The sequence below is a fragment of the Gossypium arboreum genome, chromosome 1 (genome assembly GCF_025698485.1).
Source record: "Gossypium arboreum isolate Shixiya-1 chromosome 1, ASM2569848v2, whole genome shotgun sequence".
NCBI classification, from domain to species: Eukaryota; Viridiplantae; Streptophyta; class Magnoliopsida; order Malvales; family Malvaceae; genus Gossypium; species Gossypium arboreum.
This window is the reverse complement of record NC_069070.1, coordinates 51473580-51488157: the sequence shown is the minus strand read 5'-3', so window position 1 is coordinate 51488157 and position 14578 is coordinate 51473580.

Below are 14578 nucleotides of genomic sequence, written 5' to 3'. Positions count from 1 at the left end.
ACGGAGCGGAGGTATTTAGGGGTGTATCTGGAGTGGCCCCGAATGTGGCAGAATATTGGCTGGAGGCAACAAAACGGATCATGGACGACCTAGACTACTCAGTGGAGCAAAAGCTGAGGGGAGCTGTGTCGCTGCTACGTGACGAGGCATATCGATGGTGGATCACCGTAAGGGAGAGTACCCCAATTGAGCAAGTAACCTGGGAATTGTTCAAAGCGCTTTTAAAGGGAGGTATGTTGGAGCAAGCTATGTGGATGCTCGTCGAAAGGAATTCTTGAATCGACTCAAGGTGATAAGACATGGCAGTATGAGGCGAAATTTTTGAGGCCGAGTCGATATGCTAGTGGTATAGTGGCAATCAATATGAGCGCATGGTTGCTTTGAGGATGGTCTCCGCGATGAGCTTAGGATATTGATAGCTCCACGAGGGAGCGTGGTTTTGCTGCGTTGGTAGAAAAGGCTAAGATAGCCGAGGAGGTGAAGCCGAGTGAGCGATGAATCGTGAGAAGGATCGACCAGATTCAAGAGGGATTTCAGCACCCTCAAGTGCCACGAATCGAAGTGTTAAAAGAGCAAGGATGGAGGAACCGTTCGAGCGGTTCCAAGAATACTTATAGACCGCAGCTTGCGGGACTGTGGTAGGGTGCATATGGGGGAGTGCTGGAAATGAGCTGGAGCATGTTTTCGATGTGGGTCAAAAGAGCATAAGTTCAGAGAGTGTCCTTGGAGGACACTCAGAGTCAAGCGGCAGAGCAAAGGGATGTCCAACCACGGCGAGGAGGACCACCACCACAGAGGGTCGTGGGCAAGGTAGAGGTGGCAATGGTAATGGACGAGGACGTGGGGCCCCTGGCAGAGGTGCTGGTCATGCTGAAGCTCGACAACCGGTGTTAGTTTATGCTGCACGACGTCGTGAGGAGGGTGACGCTCCTGATGTTATAACTGCACGTTCTTCATTCATAGCATGCCTTACACTGCTTTGATTGATGTGGGTTCCACCCACTCGTATGTTGCTTGTGATGTATCGGGGGCTTTAGATGTGCTTCCTGAGAAGACTGTGAGTGGGGTATCAGTAATAAGTCCATTAGGACATTCGGTTAAGGTAGATAAAATTTTTAGGGCAGTACCGTTAGGGACACAAGATAAAATCTTTGAAGGAGATTTGATGGAGCCGCCATTTCGGATTTTGATCTTATTCGGGAATGGATTGGTTAATTAAGCACAAGGCGACGTTGGATTATGCGGCAAAGAGTATGGTACTAAGAACTACCAAGATGAGGAGATAATGGTCATAGGGGAACGAAGGATTATTTATCCAATGTTGTTTGGCGTTAAGAGCCGAGAAGTTGATCCGGAAAGGTTGTGAAGCGTGCTTGGCCTTTGTGAGTCAAACGGGACTTAAGGAGATAACGGTGGAATCGGTTAGGACTATTAGGGAATTTCGTGGATGTATTCCCGGATGAACTTCTGGATTACCCCGAATAGAGAAGTCGAGTTTGGAATCGACTTACTACGGAACGACTCTGTGTCCATTGCACCTTATCGGATGGCACCAAAGGAGTTGGTAGAATTGAAAGCTCAGATTCAAGAGCTCTTGGATAGAGGGTTTATAAGACCAAGTGTTTCCCCGTGGGGTGCACCGGTACTGTTCGTAAAGAAGAAAGATGGGACTATGCGCATGTGCATTGACTATCGGCAGTTGAATAAGCTGACTATTAAGAACAAGTATCCGTTACCAAGAATTGATGATCTGTTCGACCAACTAAAAGGAGCCTCGGTGTTTTCTAAAATCGACCTTCGGTCGGGATATCATCAATTAAGAGTTAAAGAGGGGGATATTCATAAGACGGCGTTCAGGACTCGATACGGACATTACGAGTTTCTGGTAATGCCATTTGGGTTGACTAATGCACCAACATTCATGGATTTGATGAATCGGGTATTCCACCATACTTGGATCGGTTCAGTAGTCGTTTTATTGATGATATCTTGGTGTATTCGGAAACGGAAGAGAAGCATGATGAGCATCTTCGTGTAGTCTTGCAAGTGTTAAGGGAGAAGCAACTATATGCAAAGTTTAGTAAGTGCGAGTTTTGGCTGAAGGAAGTTACCTTCTTGAGGCATGTTGTGTCTGCCGAGGGATCAAGGTGGACACTCGAAAGATTGAAGCAATTCGAATGGAAGCCACCAAGTCGATAATGAGATTCAAGTTTTCGGGGTTGGCGGTTATTATCGGAGATTCGTGGAAGGATTTTACGTGTTGGCGGCACCGCTAATCTAAACTTATAAGGAAGGGAGCACCTTTTGTTTGGACAAATAAGCAGCAAGAGGCTTTTGAGAGACTGAAGAAGGTTTTGACTGAAGCGCCAGTTTTGATTCAGCCAGAGTCTGGTAAGGATTTCACTGTACAATGATCGTCACATGTAGGTTTGGGTGCGTGTTGATGCAAGAGGGTAAAGTGGTCGCTTATGCTTCACGACAGCTTAAGCCACATGAGGTGAACTACCCTACTCATGACTTGGAATTGGCAGCAGTAATCTTTGCACTTAAGATATGGAGGCATTACCTGTATGGGGAGAAATGCATCATCTATACGGATCACAAGAGTCTTAAGTACTTGCGACTCAAAAGGAGCTGAATCTTAGGCGTGAAGGTGGATAGAGTTGTTAAAGGATTATGACTGCTCGATCGAGTATCATCCGTAAGGCGAATGTCGTGGTGATGCGCTAAGTCGAAGGACGGTGGCGTAATTAAAGGCGATGTTTGCTCGTCTAAGTTTGTATGACGACGGAAGTTTATTGGCGAGTTACTGGTAAGACCGACTTGGGTAGAAACAGATTAAGAAGCAACAGTTGGAGGATCGAGTCGTTGGTTGCTCGGGTTCGGCAAGTTGAGAAGGGGAGAATCGACTTTGGGTTAAATAGTGAGGAGTTCTTTGTTTTCGAGGAAGAATTTGTATGCCGAAAGACTCGACTTGAGATTGATGATTTTGAAAGAGGCACATAATGGACTTTGTGCTATGCATCCGGGAGGGAGTAAGTTGTATCGAGACTTGCGAGAGCAATATTGGTGGCACAGGCTTAGCGAGAAGTGACCGAATTTGTTGGGAGATGTTTGACATGTCAACAAGTGAAGGCCAAGCATCAACTACCTTCGGGATTGTTACAGTCGGTAAAGATACCACTTTGGAAGTGGGAAAGGGTAACTATGGACTTTGTAAGTGGGTTGCCGTTGACACCTTCTAGGAAGGATTCGGTTTGGGTGATTGTGGATAGACTCACGAAATCTACTCATTTCATACCCGTCCGAACCGATTACTCACTTCAGAAGTTGGCCAGATTGTATGTGGCGGAAATAGTGCGATTGCATGGTGTTCCAGTATCGATAATTTCAGACCGAGACCCAAGGTTTACATCTCGGTTTTGGCAGAAGTTGCATGAGGCATTGGGAACGCGATTGGATTTCAGTACGGCTTTTCACCCTCAGTCGGATGGGCAGTCAGAGAGGGTTATTCAGATTTTAGAGGATATGTTGAGGGGTTGTGCTATTGAGTTTAAAGGCAGCTGGGAGGACCATTTGCCCTTAGCGGAGTTCGCGTATAACAACATTACCAAGCAAGTATTCAGATGGCTCCATATGAGGCACTATATGGGCGAAGGTGTCGCTCGCCTACTTGTTGGGCGTAATTGGGGAAAGGCAAATACTTGGGCGAGTTGGTGGCGAATCAAGACAAGATTAAGGTGATCGAAGCGGTTAAAGAGGCGGCGGATCGACAAAAGTCTTATGCCGATCTGAAGCGTAAGGATATTGAATATCGGTAGGAGACATGGTCTTTTGAAAGTTTCGCCTTGGAAGAAGATCTTGAGATTTGGAAAGAAGGGTAAGTTGAGCCCACGATTTATTGGACCTTATCGAATCATTAAGCGGATAGGGCGGTGGCTTATCAACTAGAGTTACCTCGAATCGGATCGCATTCACGATGTCTTCCATGTGTCCATGCTAAGGCGATATCGTTCGACCGAACTCATATCGTGCGATTCGTAAATTGAGGTACAATCGGATTTGACCTTTGAAGAGGAACTCATGCAAATACTTGATCGTGATGTCAAGGTGTTGAGAAGGAGGTTAGTCCCGTTGGTGAAGGTACTTTGGAGGAACCATGGCAAGGAAGAAGCTACTTGGGAGACCGAAGAGGCAATGCGTCAGCAGTACCCTCAACTGTTTGGACTAGGTAAATTTCGAGGTCGAAATTTCTTTAAGGAGGGTGGAGTTGTAACATCCTGATTTTGGGTTTTCGCGAATCTTGATATTTTAAGTAAATTTCTAAAATTTGGTATGTGATTATGGAATTCATAATGTGGGTATGTTAATGGGCTTATGAAAGGCCCATGAGTTGGCCAAAACCGGTAGAATTTTTAAAATTTTGGACTTAGGAGTTAGGGGTTACGGCTAGGTGCCCTTATATTTAGTTGTGAGTAAAATGTATCACAAAAAGAGCTTTGGTAAAGTGGCAAGGGTGACGCCACTAAGCTCCTAAAAGGTGGCGTGTGGAGCATAAGGGAAGTCCCAGGTTCGATTCCTGTGTTGGCAAATAAGAGGATTTATTTTTATGTGCGGGAAGGGTAAGTGTTGGAACCTAAGTGGATTACATAAGAGGAGAGTTGGATCAAGTCAAATGCATAAATTAAGGAGGGATAAGGGAGAGATTTTAGGATTTGAGAGAAGGATAGAGCTTAGCCGCTTGGAAGGGAGATTTGAGAGGGATTTTCGGCGAGAGGATATCGAGGCTAGTTAATTTCGGCATTAGGGTCCGAGTGTGCGATTTCTTCTTTGGTATGTAGCCTTCTTCTCTTTTCTTTCTCCTCTTGCCGATTGTTCTTGAGCTAATCCTCTCTTTTCTCTTTCGTTATTTCTTCCACAAACTCTCTACTTCTTATTCTTCCTCTCTTTCGTTTATAGTAAAAGCCAGAACCTATCATTCTTCTCGTTTCTAACCGAATATCAATAAGCCAAATCAAAGGAGTCAAAGGAAATCGATTGCTCTATAAAGGTATACACTTGTTCTTTTTCTTTTTAGCCGATTCTTGTTATTTTAAAAGCCTTTCAACTCTTTTGTCAACACCCTTTTGGTCCATAACCACTTTTCTTCAATGACCCAAAAGCCAAAAACACAAAGACCCTTGGGTGACTTGGTGGCCGATTCGTAGGATCCTTGTGGTACAGGTTACGCTAGTGTTTTAGAGTGCATTGCGTTGAATCGGAGTTAACACGAGATTGAAACCGTTTGGGTAAGTGAACCTTGGTAAGTGCTCGTAGCTTTAATCAATTCAATCTTAGGGAGTTTAAGAAAAGCGAAACCTCTCTAATTTAGGGAGATGGCGAATATGGGCATAGACTTTATGGGGTCTTCTTTTAATATTTTTGGTTTATTTATTGAAGGAGCAGCAAGGTGTAGTGTCGTTTTGGAGTAGCTTGGATCACGGAGTAGCTAGGCCTAGTCATCAATCGCGACAAAGGTAAGGTGCCTAAGGCCATTATGGATGGTGGCGAATGTGTAAGTGTTAATATTGGAAAGTTCTTATTTTGGTTCAATTATTGCGAGCTGATCTATTTAACAATTGATTATAGGAGAAATCGTAGGAGATCTCGTCAAGGAATATCGCAAATCAAGTGTGTAACGAACCCTTTTTCATAGCTTAAAGCGATAAATGCCGAAAAGCCGAAATGCCGAAATTCTGGCATTTCGAGGACTTGTGAGCAAGCGAACGCTCACTAGTTAGTTAGAATCGATGAGACGATGATCGAGAATGATGGAAACGGTAAGAGTGTGATTTTTGGCGTTCTTGGTAAGTTGGGCCTCGAGGGTCGAAGTGGGGCCCATTGGGCTTTCGGCCCATTTGGGTAAAATTGGTAGAATATGAAAACTAGTTAAATTATGACGAGACCGATAAAACCATTATGGAATATAGGCTAAATGGGCCTAGATGACGAAATTGGCTAAGTAGGGCCCATTAAGGGTTTTAGGCCCAATAACTCGTTCTCGCTAAAATGGGCCGAATCATTGGTTGCACCCATGAATTGTTAAGTAATCATTAATAAACATGGAAACCCTAATTTGTGGTAAAATTACAAGATTACCCTTATAATATGAAAATGACCGTTTTGCCCCTAGGTAAAATGACCATTATACCCCTAGGGTTTATGTATGATTTTAATACATGGGATTTTGATAAATATGGTATGTATGATATGCACATGAAATGTATGATACGCACATGATATGTATGATATGCACATGAGGTAATCATAAATGCATTGGGTTGGGTTTTATATGGATGGAGGAAGTGAAAAGGGCTTATGCCCCGCTTATAAAAGGGCTTATGCCCTGCTTATTGAAAGGGCTTTGGCCCTAGTTATTAAAAGAGGCTAGGCCTCCAAGTTATATAAAGCATGACTATCTTTGCCAAAGGAAAGTTTGGCGGGGTGGGTCGAGTTAATCCCACATGGTGTGTTGGTTGGTACGGGTGGAGAGTAGCGGATGGTGGGTTGAGTAGTCTCCCAAATGGGTTGCATTCTTTCATTGAAATTATATGTGACATTGAAATAGGCCTAAGGGCCATACCGTTTCTGATAAAAAAGGCTTCGCCCAAGATATGAAATATGAAACATGAAAAGGCTTGACCCAATAATATGAAATATGAAAAGGCTTGCCCAAGATTATGAAATATGAAACATGAAAAGGCTTCGCCCAAGATTATGAAATATGAAATCTGAAAAGGGCTACTGACCCGGGCATGATTGAGATTGGATTTGGGCTTAGACCCAATAGGCGTTATTGTTTTGGGCTCTGAAAGGGCTTGTTGCACATCGAGTTTCCAAACTCACCCCCTTCCTTAACCTTGCGGTGAGCCTTGATGTGAGGACTTAGGCGGAGAGGATTCGGAGTAGCCACGGTGATCATCTTTGGGCTTTTAAACAAGTATTGGTTTTCGTTTTAATTACTTTAATTATTATTTACTTTTGGGTTGTAATAAGGCCAATTTTAACTTTCCTTTCATTTTTTTCGGGATTATTTTAATTTTAATAAATTTAAAAAATTGGTTAATAATTATTCAAATGGGCTAGACTTAGGGCGTGTTTTCAAAACGATATTTGTTTTAAAATATCTCAACATCACGATTAATCGATTTATCAAAGGCGTCCACTTAAACAAATTTAAACTCGATATAACAAAGTGTGGCTATGGTTGTGGGCATGTCTAGGATTGGTTCCAATCAAAGAGCTTGGTACTTAGCGACCTTCATGGCTCACCTCCTCTGTCTCGGATACCTACCGGTGCCCGACTTCCATACACTTTGTTAACTCAATAAAATATATGGTTTTAAAACATTAAAACGAAACGTGGGTTTTCAACTCCAATGTGGCACGTCAGATTTGGCCATAACGTCTGGGCCGGGTTTGGGGTGTTACAACTATGCTCAACATTCCATCTTCAGACCGGAATGACGAATTACGATGATCCTGGCACGATCCAATTTCGCCTAGGTGGGTTAGTCCTCCAGCTAAGCGTCCCAGAGTTCGGTGCTGCACTGGGCTTATATACGGAGGAGTTCAAGGAGGAGAATGAACTACATACTCTCACTCGCCACATACATTTCTCTCCCTCGAAGTGCTGGCACACTTTGGCCCCTGGCGCAGCCTCCTACAACCCTAGCCGTTCCAAAGCATTAGTTCTCCCACCATCCTTGAGGTACCTACATGCCATTTTGGCTCACATGATTATAGGGAGGTGAGAGAGCACTGGCGTCGTCAACACTCATGACGCCTACGTTTTATGGTGTATGTCGCATGGGTATGTCATTGACCTTGCCTATTTCATCACCCTCGCGATTCAACACCAGACGGAGTGACATAGGAAGGGGCTCATCTCCATTGGCCCCTATGTTACTCAGTTGGCTCGACACTTCAGGCTCCTCAGCACCTTGGCCCAAGAATCATCCCTTACCCTCATCGGCCAGATGTCTCCACAAGGCATCTCGAGCATGCTTAGCTTGAGGATAATCGAGAGGTGCCAAGGAACCTACCCTCCCAAATATCGTCTCGCCCAATCTACCGAGGAGGAGGCCTACGAGGACATTTCTGATGATGTCCCTCCACAACATGAGGACCTACCGACTCAGCCACCACCTCCCTCTCGTCCAGTTCATGCGGCGGCTTCATATGCTGACATCTTTAAGCGCCTCACTCGATTTGAGTAGTAGTGTTTTCAACGATTTGACAACATTGATGCTACTCTATAGTAGATTTGTCAGCACCTCTACATCTCATTGCCAGTCCCACCTCGCGAACCATCCAGCGATGCAGATGTTTAAAAACATTTATTTATTATTTTATGTTTTTAATTTTTATTAAAACTACTTTTTATTTTTATTAGATTTTAGAATTTTATTTTTACTTATCAATTTCGATTATTTCTTTATGAGTAATTATTCGTCCTAATATCCCCTCAAAAGTTCCTGATTTTATCACAGTTATATAGAGCTCTTAAGCCCATCATCGCATAGGAACTAACAACTCCACCAGGAAAGGTTCTTCATGACTGCCATGTCCTGATCGACCACTACCATAGCTACCACTAGATATAATATTCTTTTGGCATAGGACTTATGGACTAATGAATCTCTATGATCGCCGTAGTATCCTCCTCCACTCTCGAACCGATTACTCTCTAAAACTCCAGTTCGAGGAATTCATCATACAGGAAGTTTCACTTCTCTCCCTATCTTATTTTTATATTCTAATATCTATCTTTGTACATTGAGGGCAACGTACATGTTAAGTGTGGGGGTATTTATTTCATTATCAAAAAAATCCCTGAATGACTGCCTTGTTCTCTTGAAAAGCTCTCATATCATATTTAGGATAAATTTTGATTGATTTATGATTTTGATTGATATATCTTGAATTAAAACATAGGCATTTATGCATTGATTGTTTAAATTTTAAGACATTAAAGAATCAAGCATGATAAGTTGATTTTTAAGAATTTAAAATCTTAGGTTGTTTCCCCAAAGTTTAGGTATTACTTTGAGATAGAGTTCACAAGTTTTAAACATAAAAAAGCCATAATTTTTGTGAGATTCTTGAGCCTTTTGAGAATCTATTAATTCTTTCATGCTCACTTTTATTATTGCTTTGAAAAGCCTACCTCCACGATTAACGCCTAGTAAACCCCCTTGAGCCTAACAACCCATTTCTTGTATTACCCTTAATATTAACCCTTAACCCATTATTGTTGAAATCCTCTAAAGTAATTTGATCCCCTTTTTTTTTGTCGAGATTGGAATTGAAATAGTTGCTGAGCTAAGTTTTATTCTACTTTGTATTTAACTTGCTCTTAAAAAAAAACGTCTTAATAGTAGTAATCTTTTGAGTTAAAGAAGTCAAATTCCATATTTTGAGAAAAGCCCTGTTGTACGCAATTGATGACTAGCTATTTTTCTAGTTAAGTAATTTTTCAACTCAATCTCGATTCTAACCCTTTCTTTCAGCTTGTGACCACACCCCCTAACTAAGCCTCATTACAACCCTCTAAAGACTGTTTGATTGATGTATCATCTTAAATTATAGTGGTGGAGATTTCATTTTCAGGCAAGCCTATGGTAATGACTTTTCATTATTGACTATTGAGTGCTTCATTTATTGTCCTTAAACACCTCAAGTGATTTGAGTGAATCTTTAGTGAGGATGTGAAACTTTGTGATATTCTGAATTAAAGGTAATTACTTAGGTGAGGGGAGACACCTATTTTTGCATGATTAAATACTCAACTTGGAATGTTTGAAACTTTTATGTTCTTTTAGTTGAATTCTCAATGTATGGTTACCTATGGATTATTTTGAGATATTATCGATAGAAATTATAAGTTGAGAAGAATTTATTTTGATTATAAGTTGAGAATTTTGCTTGAGGACAAGCAAATGCTTAAGTGTGGGGGTATTTGATAAACTGTAATTTATACATAATTTTTACCCCATGCTTAATGCATTTTATGGATGATTTTTCATTAGAATTGGTGAATTCGATGATCCTAATACTTTAATTTCGTGTTTTATACTTAGGAGAGCATAGGAGAGAAAAATGAACGAGAAACGGGCCACAAACGGAGAAAATGGGCCAAAGTACGAAATCAACATGGTCTGGACCTCTTCACACGGGCAAACCACATGGCTGTGACAATTTGGCAGGCTCGAGCACGGCCCGAAGTAATCGCACCCTGCCGAGCCCAAGTTGAGTCCAATTAAAAAAAGGCTAATTTTGAGGGCTCTTACGCATTCCAAAGCCTATAAATACACCCTAGAGGAGGAAGAAAAGGGACACATAGAATAGGGAGTAAAGAATTACTCCAAGGAAGCCAATTGATCCATCTCAGAAGCCGGATTCACCATCAAGACTGAAGATCTCTCCTCAATTTCCCCTTCAGGAGTTTTGGGTTTTCTTTATGTTTTGTATTCTTTATTATTCTTAGATGTTTTCTTATTTGGTTATGAACTAAAACCCCTAAATACCTAAGGGGAATGAAACCTAAGACGAATCTTGTTATTATTTTTTGAATTGTATGATAAATATTTAACTTGTTCTTAATTATGTGTTCTTAATTCTTATTTTCCTATCCCAGGATACTAATTCAAGATAAGCTCTTATTCAGAGGAGGAATAGACCCTGTCTAAGAGTACATTTGTCATAATTAAGCGAAGTTGTTTGCGCGCCTAGACATAGGGTGACAAGAGTTTGCCAGATTAGGGTGAAACCTAATAAGGGGATCCATAGATCGAGTTAATGCAACCTTAGGGTGTTAATTAGAGAAATGTCTCAATTATTCAATCTAGGGATTAGACGTTATTAGTCTTGAATAGGGATAATAGCATAACTTAGGGATCTTTACGGAACAAGTTAAATGAATAAATCGTCCGATTCAGAGCCAGAATAACAAGTACAGTCTAGATGGATTTTTCCTTAGGTATTGTCTTAATTCAATCGATTTTCCCAAAAGCAATTCCCCAATTCCATTCTCTGTGAATTCTTAGTTTAGATAATTAGTTAGTTAAAACAAAAACCTCTTTATTCTTAGGCTAGATAATAAAAAGACAATTATTACTAGTCATTTTAGTTCCTTTGGGTTCGACAATCCGGTCTTGCTAAACCTATACTACTGTTCGATAGGAACACTTGCCTACATCGCGATAATAGTTAGTTTCAAGAACGATTAGTTATAAATATTTAAAACCTATCACGAAATCACGCAATCATTACAACTTGTGAATTCCAACTCAAAGTAATACCTAAACTTTAGGGAAACAACCAAAGATTTTAAATTCTTAAAAATCAACTTATCATGCTCGATTCTCTAATGTCTTAAAGTTTAAACAATCAATGCATAAATGCCTATGTTTTAATTCAAGATATATCAATCAAAATCATAAATCAATCAAAATTTATCCTAAATATGATATGAGAGCTTTTCAAGAGAACAAGGTAGTCATTCAGGGATTTTTCTGATAATGAAATAAATACCCCCTACAATTAAGATGTACATTACCCTCAACATACAATGATAGATAGGAAAAAATAAATTTGTAACCGTAAGATAGGGGGAGAAGTGAAACTTCCTGTATGATGAATTCCTCGAACTGGAGTTTTGAAAAGTAATAATAAAAAATAAAAATTAAATTGCAAGAAAAATAAATGGCTAAAGTAATAAAAATTGAGCATTCCTAATATCTTAGTTCCCCGGCAACGGCGCCAAAAACTTGATCGCGTGATTTCGTGATAGGTTTTAAATATTTATAATTAATCATTCTTGAAACCAACTATTAGCGCGATGTAGGCAAATGTACCTATCAAATAGTAGTATAGTTTTAGCAAGACCAGATTGTCGAACCCAAAGGAACTAAAAGTACTAGTAATGATCGTCTTTTTATTATCTAGCCTAAGAATAAGGTGGTTTTGTTTTACTAACTAATTAACTAATCTAAGAATTCACAGAGAATGGAATTGGGGGATTACTTTTAGAAAACGATTGAATTAAGACAATACCTAAGGATAAATCCACCTAGACTGTACTTGTTATTCTAGCTCCGAATCGGATGATTTATTCATTTAACTTGTTCTGTAGAGATCCCTAAGTTATGTTATTATCCCTATTCAAGACTAATAACGTCCAATCCCTAGATTGAACAATTGAGACTTTTCTCTAATTAACACCCTAGGGTTGCATTAACTCGATCTATGGATCCCCTTATTAGGTTTCACCCTAATCCGGAAAAATATTGTCACCCTATGTCTAGGCGCACAAACAACTCTATTTAATTATGACGAATGTACTCTTAGACAGGGTCTATTCCTTCTCTGAATAAGAGCTTACCTTGAATCAATATCCTGGGTTATCAAAAAAAGAATTAAGAACACATAATTAAGAACAAGTTAAATATTTATCATACAATTTAGAAAATAATAACAAGATTCGTCTTAGGTTTCATTCCCCTTAGGTATTTAAGGGATTTAGTTCATAACTAAAAAGGAAAACATCTCAGAAGAATAATGAATACAAAACATAAAGAAAACCCAAAACTCCTGAAGGGAAATTGAGGAGAGATCTTCAGTCTTGATGGTGACTTCGACTTTTGAGATGGATCAATCGGCTTCCTTCGAGTAATTCCTTCCTTCCTCTCCGTGTCTCCTTAACTTTCCTCCTCTAGGGTATATTTATAGGCTTTAGAATGCCTAGAAACCCTCAAAAATTGGCCTTTTCCAAATTGGACTCAACTTGGGCTCGGCGGGGACACGCCCGTGTGAGTCGTGCTTCGAATCTGACAAATTGACACGGCCGTGTGGTCTGCCCGTGTGAGAAGGTCTAGGCTGTGTTGAATTCGTACTTTGGCCCATTTTCTCTGTTTTTGGCCCGTTTCTCGTTCCTTTCGCTCTCCTATGCTCTCTTAGGTATAAAACATGAAATTGAAGCATTAGGAGCATATTCTAAGGGAAAATCATCAATAAAATGCATTAAGCATGGGGTAAAAATATGTATATATTACGGTTTATCAAGGCTATAAGCCTATTACTGGCAGCTCTACTGCAAATACTATTTTAGTGCCGTAATCGGTACGACTTGGTGTGTATGGTTGAGTGCGTCGATTTTATCCCCACATGGTGTGTAGGGCTGGTACAGAGATGGTGTGTAGTGGATGGATTGGGTAGGATTCTGTGTTTGCATACTGTACTGAAATGGGCTAAGGGCCAAACCGCCATCGATTACAGAATGGGCTCAGCCTGCATCATATCTCTTGAAAGAGTGGCTAAGGTCCTTAATTGAAACTGAGGGCTTAGGCCCAAATTGTGTTTACTCTGATTGTATGCTTTTATGGGATTTCACACACTGAGTTTTCGTAAACTCACCCATTTGTTAACTGTGTAGGAAATCCCCAGGCTTAGACGGATCGAGGCGACGGAGGACTTAGAGGTGGCCACTCGATGAAGTTTTTTTTTTTAATATTATAATTAAGATGTTATTTTGGGTTTCATTATGTAATAAGGACTCTATAATTTTTTTTAATTTTTGGGGTTTATTTATTTTTAATTTATATCTTACCAAAATACCACGAATACGCAAAACTGTTTCAAAAGCTTCCGTGATAAACGAGATTTTTGAATTAATAAGTTTTAAAGTGAATACTTTTTTATAGTGACACAAATTTTAAAATTATTTTCTAGTTCACACAAAGAGGCTAAATAAACATTGGGCTTTTCAAACGATTTCACGCTTTTCGAAAAACACTTCAATGTGACATCGCCAGATTCTGCCATAATGTCCAAGCCCGGTTTGAGGTGTTACAAATAAAGCATACTCATGGTGGAGTACATTGACAAATATGGTTCTGAATGATTGGGTTAATTGAGATTTCTTTCAAACTTAATTCAGAAAGAAATATGTTAGTTGTTTATACCTAGAGAAGAAGAAGAAACAGTTTCTCGAGTTGAAGTAAGGAAACCGGTGAGTAGCAGAGTATAAATGAGAATTTTTCTGTTTAAGTAAATATGCTCAAGGTATTTTCCGATTGAGGATGAAAGGTATATTAGATTTGGAGATGGTTTGAATGATGAGATTCAAATGTTAGTTGGAGCTTTGAAATTGCGGGAATTTTTGGAATTTTTCTGAATGTGTACAAAGAATGGGAGAAATCTTTAAAGATAAAAAGGCAGTGAAATATGATGTAATAACCCGTTTTCAGTGAAATCAAAACAGTGATTTTGAGACCACAAATTTGATGTGAAAATATTTATTTTATTATTATTTTAGAGTCTACAGAATATTAGCAAGGTCGTATAAAAATTTTGTTAAGAAATTTTATTGCTTGCATGTTTAATTTGGTAAAAAGGACTAAATTTGTAACACCCCAAACCCGGCCCAAACGTTATGGCCGAATCTGGCGTGACACATTGTAGTGTTTTAGCAAAAATCTTGTTTCATTGAAAACCCTTCATTAAAAAGTTACATCTCAACTAATTAGCAAATCTCTTT